Source organism: Trichomycterus rosablanca, chromosome 19 (assembly GCF_030014385.1).
Source record: "Trichomycterus rosablanca isolate fTriRos1 chromosome 19, fTriRos1.hap1, whole genome shotgun sequence".
Taxonomy (NCBI): Eukaryota; Metazoa; Chordata; class Actinopteri; order Siluriformes; family Trichomycteridae; genus Trichomycterus; species Trichomycterus rosablanca.
This window is the reverse complement of record NC_086006.1, coordinates 4,081,160-4,093,936: the sequence shown is the minus strand read 5'-3', so window position 1 is coordinate 4,093,936 and position 12,777 is coordinate 4,081,160. Positions and strand designations below refer to the sequence as shown.

The following is a 12,777-nucleotide window of genomic DNA, read 5'->3' as shown; positions in this document are numbered from 1 at the left end:
AGCCGGCAGACAGAGCTGAGATACGATACGAGGTATTTGAGAGCCCAGCTCTGGTGTTCAGCGTGTGTTTTACCGCTGTGCCACCTGAGCGACATCTTGGACATTTTGGCTAACCGATTGCTAACTGAATTGCTGTAGGATTGCTAGCACGTCTCATAGTGCAGATTAACCAGTAACTGTGAGGCACTTGGACGCTACACAAATGAGAAATGTTAAATCGCTAAACACAAACCTTACATTTTAAATTTCACAGCAAATTGCATATTATGCAGGTAAATGCTCTTTTCCCAGCCTTGAATTAGGTAGGACATTATGTATAGGTGACGTCAGTTAGCGTTGCATGCTGACCTGCCCAGTGACAGTTTATAAAGAGGTGGCAGGTGTGAAATGTCTAGTAGGAAACACTCGCTGTCTTTAACCCCACAGATTAATTAACTGTTGTGTAACAGCAAAAAGTCTTTAAGTGGGTCAGAAGTTGATCTGCGCAAGTTCTTTTTTTAACTACAGCTTGGGAAATCCAAACATGCTCAGTTCATCATTCGTCCCTTCATTCGTCCACACTCGAAAGTCTGCACATGTGCCCTTAAAACTAAATAATAATACATACAATGTGTTTGTGCTAATGTTACACATTACAGAAGCTCATTATGTGAGTCAGTGTGAATATTAAGCGACCGGGTGCACAGCATCTGTTTGGCTCATTTCTCAAACTCCCATCTTTATTCTTCGCCATGGCTCTTAGTTTTTTCGAAGTCACATTGCCATGGCAACTGAATCCGGGAGGAAGAGAGAGAAACATCTACATGAAGGATAAGCAATCAAAAAGACACAAAACTCAGAGATATAATATACAATAAGCTCAGCTGCTTTTCTGAGTTACCGATGTGACGGCCTCAACTACTCGATGATTAAACAACAATTATGTTTCAGTGTACTACAGGTATACAGGTGTTTCTCTGTCAGATTCACTATGTGCATACACTGTGGTGCAGTATACAGCAACAATTATTATTTGATTACAGGTACACCGTATTCTTTCATTAATCTAATCAGGATTGAAGTGGGTCTGGAGCCAGTCGTGGAAACACTGGGTGCAAGCAAGTAACACTAGACAGGATGCCAATATATTTCAGGGAATTCATTCACACCTAGGGGTAATTAACAAAATCAAAGGCCAAAACACCTACTGGCGTATATTAGTACCCAGTGCAAACTTACATGAACCTCAGTCCATATAAACCAACAATTGCCAATTTATCAGTTACAAACTAAAAAAGTAAAGCCCCTTGTGTCTTTTTGCCCTTTACTTTATTTATTAAATAACATTTGAACTGAGTGTCTGATTCCCCAAAACTGAACTGTCATAACAAAAGATTCTGATATATTTTGTTGTCATATTAATACACTTTATGTACTGGGGCATAAAGTCATCATATTAAACAGGAATGTGTTTATTTTAAATAAAATTTCTTTTTTTTCCATTTTTCCTCCCAGTTTTGTCCCCTAATTTTGTCCCCTAATAAATGTCATATCCAATTACCCTGGTTGCGTTACGCTTCACCTCTATCGATACAACCCTCCACTGCTGACTGAGAAGCTCCACAACTGACACACACCCCCTCCGACACGTGCTCAGTACCGACTGCCTCTTTTTACCAGCACGAGGCAAGTTCATATGCGGATCAGCCTTGTGTACGGAGAGCCACACCCTGATCAGCATTATTCCCCAAATCAGCCAGCAAAGGTCATAATTGCACCAGTTATGAGGAACCCGGTCTGACTTTTCCCACCCTGTGAACAACAGCCAATCGCTGGTCATGTGGCCATGTCTCAATCAACAGAGGGCCTGGAGTGACAAAACCGTGAGGTCTAAAAGCTTTCAGAACTGTTTGCACTCCATTTTCAGGAAAATGTTAAACAGTTCCCTGTTTGGATTCACCTCTGGGAACAGAAGCTCCGGGTGTTTGCCAACACAGACAGAGAGAGACCTTTGTGCCGAAAAACACAATTCTAAACTCCAGCGCTGAAACTCCGGCACTGAAACACACCCCAAAGGTCAGAGAAAGTCCTCTTCCTTCAATTACACACAAGCTGGTGTCTTTCTAAGGCAGTATGAGTGGGGACTATTTTAAGGCACAAAGGACAGTTTATGTCTTGACAAACGAGGAATTTTAAGGAGTCCATTCATGTCTCGTCTTATTGTTTATTCTAAAAAAGGTATGGAATGCTATGCTGCATTTAATAACTCATTCTTATCCCGAGTGCTCACAAACACAAGCGCTGGAGCTGGAGACACAACGTACACACGGTACAAGTTTTAACTTTAAACATATCGCCTTTACTTACATTGCTTACATTGCCTGTGCTTGGGCTGAATTTGAACCTTCTTGCAAAGGACGAGGATATACAAACAAAATACAAAGTGGATTGAGAAAATATTCAGACCCCTTAAGTTTCTGCACATTTTATTGTGTTGTACATTTTAATAGATAAAATTTGCCTGTTTTAACCATCTTTAACCAACCAAGAATAAAAAACTGAAATCTGTTCTTCATAAGTGTTCAGAACCTTTACTGTGGCACTTTAAGTTGTGGTCCTGTGCATCCTGTTTGCTTTAATTATCCTTGACAGTTCTTAATTGGAGTCCAATTGTTGCAATTTGAATTGATTTGACGTGTTTGGCAAGAGTGGTGAGATGGAAGCTGGTGTTAAGTAAAAGGCATATAACATTCTGCCTTGTTTTGTAGTTTTGTAAACAGCATGCAAAGTATTCTGAATACGTAAGGAAAAACGGTCCAATAAAATTGATCTGATAAAAAGAAAACTCCTTGGGAAGAACAGCAAGCTCCAAGTATGCAAAAAACCAGGCAATTCACCTAGCAAACACCATCCCTGAAGCATGGTGGTGGCAGTGTCATGTTATGTAGGTGAGACAGGGAGATGTATAAGAAATATGAAACAGATAATTGCAGCCAAATATGAGAACCTCATTGAATAAAACCTTCCCTAGAGCTCATAGGATCTCAGACTGGAGCAACAATCATTACAGTCGTACATTTAAAACCTATACTGGCGTGGATTCAGGTCAAGTTTCTGCATGTTCTTAAGTGCTCCAGCCAAAGCCCAGACCTAAACATTTGTGGACAGACCTTAAGACGGAAGCTTGAAGACACTCCCCATTTGATCTGACTGGGCTACAGGGCGGCTGTAGCCTAGTGGTTAAGGTACTGGACTAGTAATCGAAAGGTCACTGGGTCAAGCCTCACCACTGACTGGTTGCCACTGTTGGACCCTTGAGCAAGGCCCTTAACCCTCAAAACAGTACTGCAAGGTGCTTTGGAAAAAGGCGTCTACTTACTATGGATGGATGGATGGATGGATAAATGGATGGATGGATGGATAGATAGATAGATAGATAGATAGATAGATAGATAGATAGATAGATAGATAGATAGATAGATAGATAGATAGATAGATAGATAGATAGATGATAGATGATTTATGTGGTACAGGCAACACAAACAATACATCTTACTCTCTATCTCTCTGTACAATCTGGTCCCACTGTGCTTTACAAGATAAGATAAAGCCTCCACAAGGAGGCATTTGTGTACAAGTTTATTTTTCTCTGCGACTCTTTTTTTTGGGCTCATGATTATTATTAGTAGTAAATGCAGTCAAGATGATTCCAATGAGACCATACAGAGACTGTTCTGTTTCTCCAGAAGTATTATCATGTCCATCACTATTCACCCCAACAAACCACACCCCCTAAAAACTTTTACAACTTTGATAGGATGAATCCTGTAATTGGAACCAAGTAACATGATTTTTATTTTGTTTCGCTTGTTTTAACAAGTACGTACAGTTTGCATTGGGTTTAGTAACTGTACTTTCTATTGTAAAAGCAGGACGAATATAGTAGCACCATCTGAAGAGGAAAAAAAAAAGAAACAGATCAGCAGGGAGGGAGAAATTAAAGTTACAAGGAAGCAAAGGTGATTCGTGCAGAGAGGGATTATACAAGCAGCAGTTGGACGGAGATTAATATAGCCCAGCTGACAGAGAGACAGACATAAACAGAGAGATGGAGATTTGCCCCTACAATGATCCTAATCCTTCACTTGATGTTCACATTCCACACAGGAAAATCATCTGACTTCTTGACCACAATTCAACCGGGGCTCCTTCTTAATCCCGCTGAAGGAACTGTGTATATGATGTGTCAGAAAAGTGTGGAAAAATAGGAAAGAAGGAATGTGAGGGGGGTCCCATGATTAAAAATACCTCAACATTCTCAACATTCAGCAGCCACAATCCCCAACGTGTTTGTTTCTTTTCAACTGCTGCTTTGTCCAAGACCAAAACTAAGAACTGGAGAACAAAGACAGGAACAGAGATCCAAGATTTGGTACAAACAAGAACCTACCGCAGGCTGTGGTCACCTCAAAGTTCTCCAAATCAGCCTGATTTACACACAATACCCAAAGTAGAAGGTTGGAATGAAAACAGTTACTTAAAATTCAAACCCACAGTCAAACATCCAAATTTGTGAAACACTACATGGCACAAAGTGGGCATCACATTCCAAAACCATGGGCTTTAATATGGAGTTATTTACCCTTCGTCTATAAGATTATCCACTCTGCTTGACCAGACTTATTTGTGTGGTCAAGCACTGATGTTGTAAAGGAACACAACCTATCACAGGTCTTTGGTCATCCTCCCTCAGACATCGCCAACTATGACTGTGTAGATGCCCAACAGGCCAATGGCATCGCTGACATCTGAGTTTGGGTATGCTAGAGTAATAGACTGCTGTGCCACCAGAGCATCCAGCATATGCAATTTAAAACTTCTACTATTCTCTAGCATAATGGACAAAATGCTGAATCATTAGCTTTGTTTTAATAGTGTATTTAAACTTCCTTGGACAGTGATGAGTATTTATAAATAGAATAAAACACTGAAAAGTTAACAGAAGCTCTGATATCACAGCTGACAGGTCAAATTCTAAATTACTTTATTAAATTATTAATGCTCACATACTGTATGTGAAAGTCACTATGGTCATCACATATGTTTACATTTATATTTTCGGCATTTAGCAGACGATTTTATCCAATGTGGCAGTACTGTGACTGTATACTGTCTAAGCAATTCAAGGTTAAGGGCTTTGTTTAAGGGACTTGAACCACTGACCTTTCAGTTGCTAGTCCAGTACATCCTGGTGTTGCTTCAGTAAAAACAACCGGGTTTTTAAACATTTTCATGCTGGCACAAAAAACTTAAATGAAAATTTAATTTTAAAATATATGAAAAGCAACACATCAATATACATAAATAAAGCATGTTTTAAAATGAGCCTGCTATGATGGGGTGCTAGTAATAGGGGTGTTTGCCCATGCACATTCAGAAATTATCGTATTTTAAATGACATTAAATTACATATAAATATGTACAGAGGTTTTCCAGGTCATTAAACTATTCATCAGTGCTTTAGGATTTATATATATTAGATCATATTTATGGTAGATGACATGGTCTGTGGTATAACAGGAACATATGTGAAGAAATCATGTTACTGCTAGAGAAGCGTCGCTCTGAAATGGTTTTACTTCTTTCTGTATCACGTTTGGCAGCAGACGATAAATATGTGGCCTGAAGATGCTGTATTCTATTATTGTTTATTGACTGGAATAAAGAGGAGTGATGACCAGCAGCGTGTGCTCTAAGTCAGAACACCGAATCAGTAAACCAGTCCTGTTGATCCTGCTCACCTTGGCCTGAGATGTGTTTTTCTTCTGAGTTTCCTCAGCTTCCTGTTTTAGGGGGGGGGGGGTCAGGAGGTGAAATAATCCAGATCTAATACTCTGGTTTAGTTTATGGTTACAGGTGTCTTTTGTTTTTCGATCGTCTCTTTCCCACCATTTCCCTAAGTGCCACAAGTGATTATCTGAGAAAGTGCTATTTCATGCTTGGCTGTGTAAGGTCAATGTGTGCTGCCATAATGTCAGTATAACAAACTTTAAGTACCTCATTAAAGCATACACATGCCTGTGTAGTTACGAACAGAGGAACAACTTCAGCGCTCAATGGTAGTGATTGATATTAATGGTTGTGCAAGTGCCTGATGGGAATTATAAGGGCTTATGAGCAAAGTTTCTTAATTGCTACTGGACACGGGGCTCACTGAGACCATTCAAGCCTGATGAGCTTGTAAACAAGTAAATAAAAGCTACAGTGCAGAAACAAACAGCATTTTAAAGCTGAATGAACATGATGGTTTGAATTAACCACAACAAGCGAGCAAGCACCGTTTAGAAAAAAATGAGCCACCAGGTAAATAAATAAAATAAAAATGTTAGGATGGAAGAGAAGGGTTTATAATAGAAGCACAGAAGCTTAGTGACACGTTAGTGTATCACCTTAGTACAGATAAACTTTGTCCCAGAGATGATTCAGTTCCGGGAAACATGATTCCTTTAGTGTCTCGTTTATCGTTATGCTGCACTGAAGACAAACATGAACGGCTGGCACATGAGCCTAATCAACTCCAGAGTCTCTGCAATATCACTTCCATAAACATTAAAATGAGGAATGCACTCTGTGCGGGTATGTGGGTGCATGGATCAAAATGGGTAGAAGCCAAATTCAGCTAAAAATACAATCCTGGATCAGTCCGGATACCTTGATTTGGAATGCGAGTGGATGTGCAAACTCAAGAATGCAGCATGGAGAGGATCGCGCTCATCATTCGACTCCAAATACATTCAGCTTGTTTTTTTATTCCAGAGCCTCCAGAGTAAACATTCAGTCCTTATTCAAACATGATTAAACAGTCTTATGTAAACCACCCAGTTATACCCGATTTTACCATGGATTATGCAGCCAGGGTGCTAAAAAGATGTGCCATGCAAGACCAGAAGGAATACAACTACTATAACTGTATAATTCATTATAGTATATAAAAATACATATAGTATAATTAAATACAATACACTATAATCATAATCATAGGTAAAGGTACTAACACAATATGGACTACTTCACCTACTTAGTGCAAAAGACTTGAAATTGTGGCCTATGCTGTTTATGGAATATCTAAGTTATCTACGACAATTATTTCTAGGACTGCTTTTATAATATCTGTAAATTACACTTCTAGGTAGCCCCAAATAATAGAATTATCTCTAAACCGCATGGAATAGCAACAGAGTGATGGAGATCTGATATTACGTAGTGCATACATACACTACAACACTACACTCAAATGCTCCTTTCATTCAGTGGGCACAAATTCCCTCAGACAGGGTAGGGGGTGCTCAGGCTGCACAGCAGTCTAATGCGCTGGCCCACCATCGCTGGGATCTTGATCTCTCGATGTGATTCTCAAGACATGCTATCAACCCCCACAAATCATGTACAGCAGTGTCCTAAATTATTGGCTGTAATTTTGGAATAGTCCAACAAGCTCTTAATCAATTGTCTATATAGTATGTAAAATGATCAGGCTGACCTGCTAGAACCAGGCTTACCAGCTTTTAAAACCACTCTACATTCAATCAAATTATTTTCAGCAAGAACCAGCCTGTGATCATCCAAAACCGATATAAAAACCATGAATCCACACCAACCTGACCAGCTAGAATCAGTATTCCAGGATTCAAACCTCTATGGAGCCATTAAACCAGACCAACCTAACCGGCTAAAACCAGACTATAAATATTTAGCATCTCAAAACAGCCTGACCTTGGCCTGCCTTGCAAGAACCAGCCATATCAGAATCCGAAAACCATCAAACCACCTAACCTAACAGCTAAACCAGTATTCAAAACCACTGCAAAACCATCAAACCTAAAAGCTAAACCATTTACATTTTCGACAATTAGCAGATGCTTTTATCCAAAGTGACTTACAGTACTGTGACAGTATATTGTCTTAGCAATTAAGGTTTAAGGGCCTTGCTCAAGGGCCCAACAGTGGCAACCTGGCAGGAGTAGGGCTTAAACCAGCAACCTTTGGATTACTAGTCCAGTGTCTAAACCACTAGGCTACAACTGCCCTTATTCCAGTATTCAACCAGTATTCAAAACTTCTGCAAAATCACCAAACTAGAAAAGCTTACACAGACCGATCACACGTGGCAGGTTAGCAGCTAAAACTAGCCTGATGGTCCAGATTGTTTTTCAGAAGTGAAATGTTTTAAACAGCTCTCCTCTAACGTGATTTATATTAAAGCAGCTGGCTCTCACCATAATCCCCTGCATTAGAATGATATTCACTGACTTGCAGCATGCATTCCCTCAGTGGATCACATAACTGCAGGCTTAGTGCCATCTCGTCCACTGATGGAGATGGCAGGACTGTCATTTTCCCTTAAAGTACATGCAGAGAGAGCAGGACTGAAGCAGACAGGAGATCAATCCATGCACGGGGACGAGCTGAAACCAGGAGCCTCATTAAGAGCACTGTTTACACTTATTTACACACTTCTCGTTCTAAGCAGCAATAAGTGACAATCATCTACTCAAAATATGTTTTGATAAACGTCCACCTTCAACTGAAACAATGACTTTTTTATGAGATTTCAGCCCAGCTGACTTTTGTTTGCAGTTCAGTGACACTCGATGACCGTTGAGAGTACAAATCTGATATTAAATTAGTCTCTTAAAAATAGTCAGCTTAAATTCCCCTTGGTCACTAAAATTAATAGTGGGTAACATGGCAAAAATACACTATATGGCCAAAAGTATGTGGACACCATACCATGTGCTTAGAGAACATCACACTCCCATAACATTAATTCTTGCTCTCCCTCTCAATGCAGCAATAACAGCTTTTAATTTACAGGACAGACTTAAGTGTCCACATGATTTTGGAGTGTGTCTATGGGTATTTGTGCATAGGCCTAGTTTTGTAGTTGTCATTGTAAAGACTGTAGATTGTTGGGTTTTAGGTCAGGGCTCTTTGCAGGCAGCTGGACTCCTTCCACAGCAAACTTGTCTAACCTTGTCTCTATGCACATGAGCACAGTCATGCTGGAACAGGAAATTACCTTCCCAAAACCATGAATGCAAAAATAAAAGTAATAAATTTAATGTATAGGATTGAATACAGTATATACAGCTGGCATTGGGTGTGAATAAAACATCTAAACTCAATAAGTAAGAGGGGTGTCCACATACGTTTGGCCATATAGTGCTATAGTATGTGTTACGATTTTACAAAACATTATTATTATACAAGATGGGTATCACAATCTTTTGGTAATATACCAGCAAAATTAAAGACAAAGTATTGTACCATTAAATGCACACAAACAAACCAGACCAGCATTAGCTGGTTCCCAGTTTAAGCAATTTTCTTCTGCAGAATATTATTGCAATATACAGTATTTATCTTTCTTTAAAATAGCTGACTTTTACTTAACATTCGTACTTTGGCTATACTAGTATTATGAATGTGAATTGGAATTATTTAAGTGAACCCAGGCTTTTATTTTAATAACAAATGCAGTAGGTGTGTATTCTTTATAGTAGCAGTCAAGATGAAACCGGTCCATTTTAATGTGTTTGCTTTTTTACTTTTATAACTTTAGAAAAAACTTTACATTAAACTTTACATTTAAAAACTATAAATATAATAAAAAACAAAATACTTGCACTAAGTATCTTTAACCATTTGATGTTGTCAAAAGCAAGCGTAATGTAGCAGTTGTAAACATGCACCTGTCCCAACTTTTTTAAAATAGGTCAGCCAATGTACCAACTACTGCATTTTAATTAGTATTTTACTTAATGTCCCAATTTCTGATTGAGGTTTGTATTTTAAAGCCCAACGCAACATTGATGTTACCATATTATTAAAGAAAACAAAACAGATGATGTCCAGCTGTGCCCTGAGAGAATGAGGGCAGATGTGCACGTGTGTCTGTTCTTGGATTAGTCAGATATTACGAGGTAGTTCTCTTCCCTCATTGTGTTTACCAGCTGTAGTGACATCATACTTCCCACTGTTTTAATGAAACACACAACCTCACGGTTCTGATGTAAAGATGCAGCTGGCAGCTTTACCCGTATAAATGAGGGTTTAATATGTGCGCTAGGATTAAATCTTGTCTGCCTTGCATTCAGTGATTCTGAGTGGTACAAGATGATAAATGAATAAATTATGCATTCATTTTTGGTCATGTTGTGCTGTAGTTTTGGAATCAAGAGTTTGAATCTTAGTGTTGCTATCAGCTAAAACACCCGAGCCTGCGTACCCCTCTGCTTTTGGAAGAGGTTTCACAGGCAAATTCATTACAAGTTCAACAAGGAAAAACCTCCTGTGTCCCATATGGGTCGCTAAAGGGGTTCTTTAGGTGAACTTGAAGCCCAAGTTCCATTTTAAGAATATATGAGATTAATAAACACACCACATGTGGGAAGTTTTGTGCATGTGGACATTTTAAATTAACTTTCTCTGTTGGAAATAATTATACATCAAAGGTCTGGATTTATTTCATCCACGACTTTATAAACGAGGCCCCTAAGATTTGTTCCCACTGCTCAACCCCCTGCTGTTTCATAAACCCTAAACCCATGGACATGTACAGAGACTGTGCAGGATTTATTCCTGTCACATGTCTATATACACACTCATGTACACACTTATGTTTACTCATACAGCATTCCTGCACATCATATGTACAGCTGCTTAAAAGCATTAGTAAAAAGAGTGTGAAATCTAGCAATTACCAAAAGAAGTGGCAAACATCTGTTTCTGAGAGTGTGTGGATGATACAGTGACACATCAAATATACCCACACACACACACACACACACACACACACACACACACAGAGAGAGCTGTGGGTAATCAGCAGCTTGTCAGCGGCTCCAGCTCGAGAGCAGAGATAAGCATGAGGAGGAAGAGCATCTGTCACAGGAGATTTCAAGCAAACGACTCGGAGGAGAATCTAAACAGCAATGCAGATTAAAGAAAATACAGTAATACTGAGGTATGTGGTGGTCCATTACTCAGCCAGAAAGTATGAGATACCGGAGGCACATCCTGATATTGCAGAGTGAGATGTGGCCCTGGGTCAACAGGGGAGGTGCTTAAATTGAAATTGTTCAACCAATTGGTCCCAGGAACATCATCTATGTGGTCCCAGGAACATCATCTATGTAGTCCCAGGAACATCATCTATGTGGTCCCAGGAACATCATCTATGTGGTCCCAGGAACTTCATCTATGTGGTCCCAGGAACATCATCTATGTGGTCCCAGGAACATCATCTATGTGGTCCCAGGAACTTCATCTATGTGGTCCCAGGAACATCATCTATGTGGTCCCAGGAACATCATCTATGTGGTCCCAGGAACTTCATCTATGTGGTCCCAGGAACATCATCTATGTGGTCCCAGGAACATCATCTATGTGGTCCCCCCAAAATCATTGTTCCAAGCAAAATTTTAACAGTGTGAAAGCATTAAATAGATTTCTCTGATTTACCATTAGGTTAGCCAGCTAGCTTAACTAGCTAGCATAGCAAAAGCTATCAGAGATTAGCCAAGCCAAGGCTACAATATCTAAAATATTATTCTGTGTAAGCAAAACCAGTACTACTACATGTTAAAAGCATGTATAACAAGAAACTTCTAAAAGAAATATCTTACCTTCTGTAGGGGATTCAGTGCGTGCCATGGAGCTTCTCTGGTTGAGGTTAAAAATAAAAATAAAATAGAAAGGCCCGGCAAATGTGGTGATGTCATTGCAGCTAGTTTGTGATTGGTTGAACAATTTCAATTTAAGCACCTCCCCTGTTGACCCAGGGCCACATCTCACTCTGCAATATCAGGACGTGCGATACCGGAGCTCGCTCTCAAAATAGCAAAGAAATGAAGCCAGCGATTAAATCACTGCAACAAATGAGTTAAAGAAATCAGCTTTGATATTAGGAGCCACTATTATGAAAAATATAATTAATATAAACTATATAGAAATTAAAAATTTAACATTTTAAGGAGAAAACTATAAATAAATTCAAAAATAATTTGTAACATATAGATATTCTTTTTTAGTTAGTTACATAAAAGCTACACGAACAGCGATTGGCTGTTGTTCATACAGGGTTGGAGTCAGAGCAGGGACCTTATAACTGATGCAATTACAACCTCTGCTGGCTGATTGAGGCGTCTGGACAGAGTCGAGAAATAATGTGTTAATCAGGGTGTGGCTCTCCGTACACAAAGCTGATCCACATATGAACTCGCCTCGTGCAGGTAAAAAGATGCAGTCGGTTACTGCACACGTTGGAGGGACACGTCTCGCTCTCCTCAATCAGGAGTGGAGATCAGCATCGGTAGAGAGGAAGCATAATGCTATCAGGTAATTAAGAACATAATTATTAACAATATAGGCCAAATTTGTTGAAGATAGAGTCACTTTTTCAAGAATAAGGTTAGAATTCTGACCCTTAGGAATGTTGTTTAAAATATGTTTAAAATAAGGTTGTAATATTTTGAGATAGTCCATACGTCAATAATATTTGAGTCATATAATAGATGTTAAGAATATAGTTGATATATTCTGTTGATAACCTGTTGAGTATATATGAAATATTAATAATAAATCTATAATATTTTCAGTATTGAAGCACTATATTTTAAAAAATGAGCATTAATAAAGAGTCATTTAAAAATAACTGAGAAGGATTTTTCACAGTGTGTGTAAGGGAGCTGTGTCCATTAAGTCAAAAGACCAATTCTGAGGTCAAGCACTGATGTT

At 39.0% G+C, this 12,777-nt stretch overlaps 1 protein-coding gene across 2 annotated transcripts in view; it reads right to left on the bottom strand.

The window, feature by feature from the left end:
• The window catches only part of arhgef25a (Rho guanine nucleotide exchange factor (GEF) 25a), a 76,079-nt gene that overhangs the window by 38,749 nt on the left and 24,553 nt on the right, over positions 1 to 12,777 (bottom strand). The gene's annotated exons all lie outside the window — the stretch shown is intronic.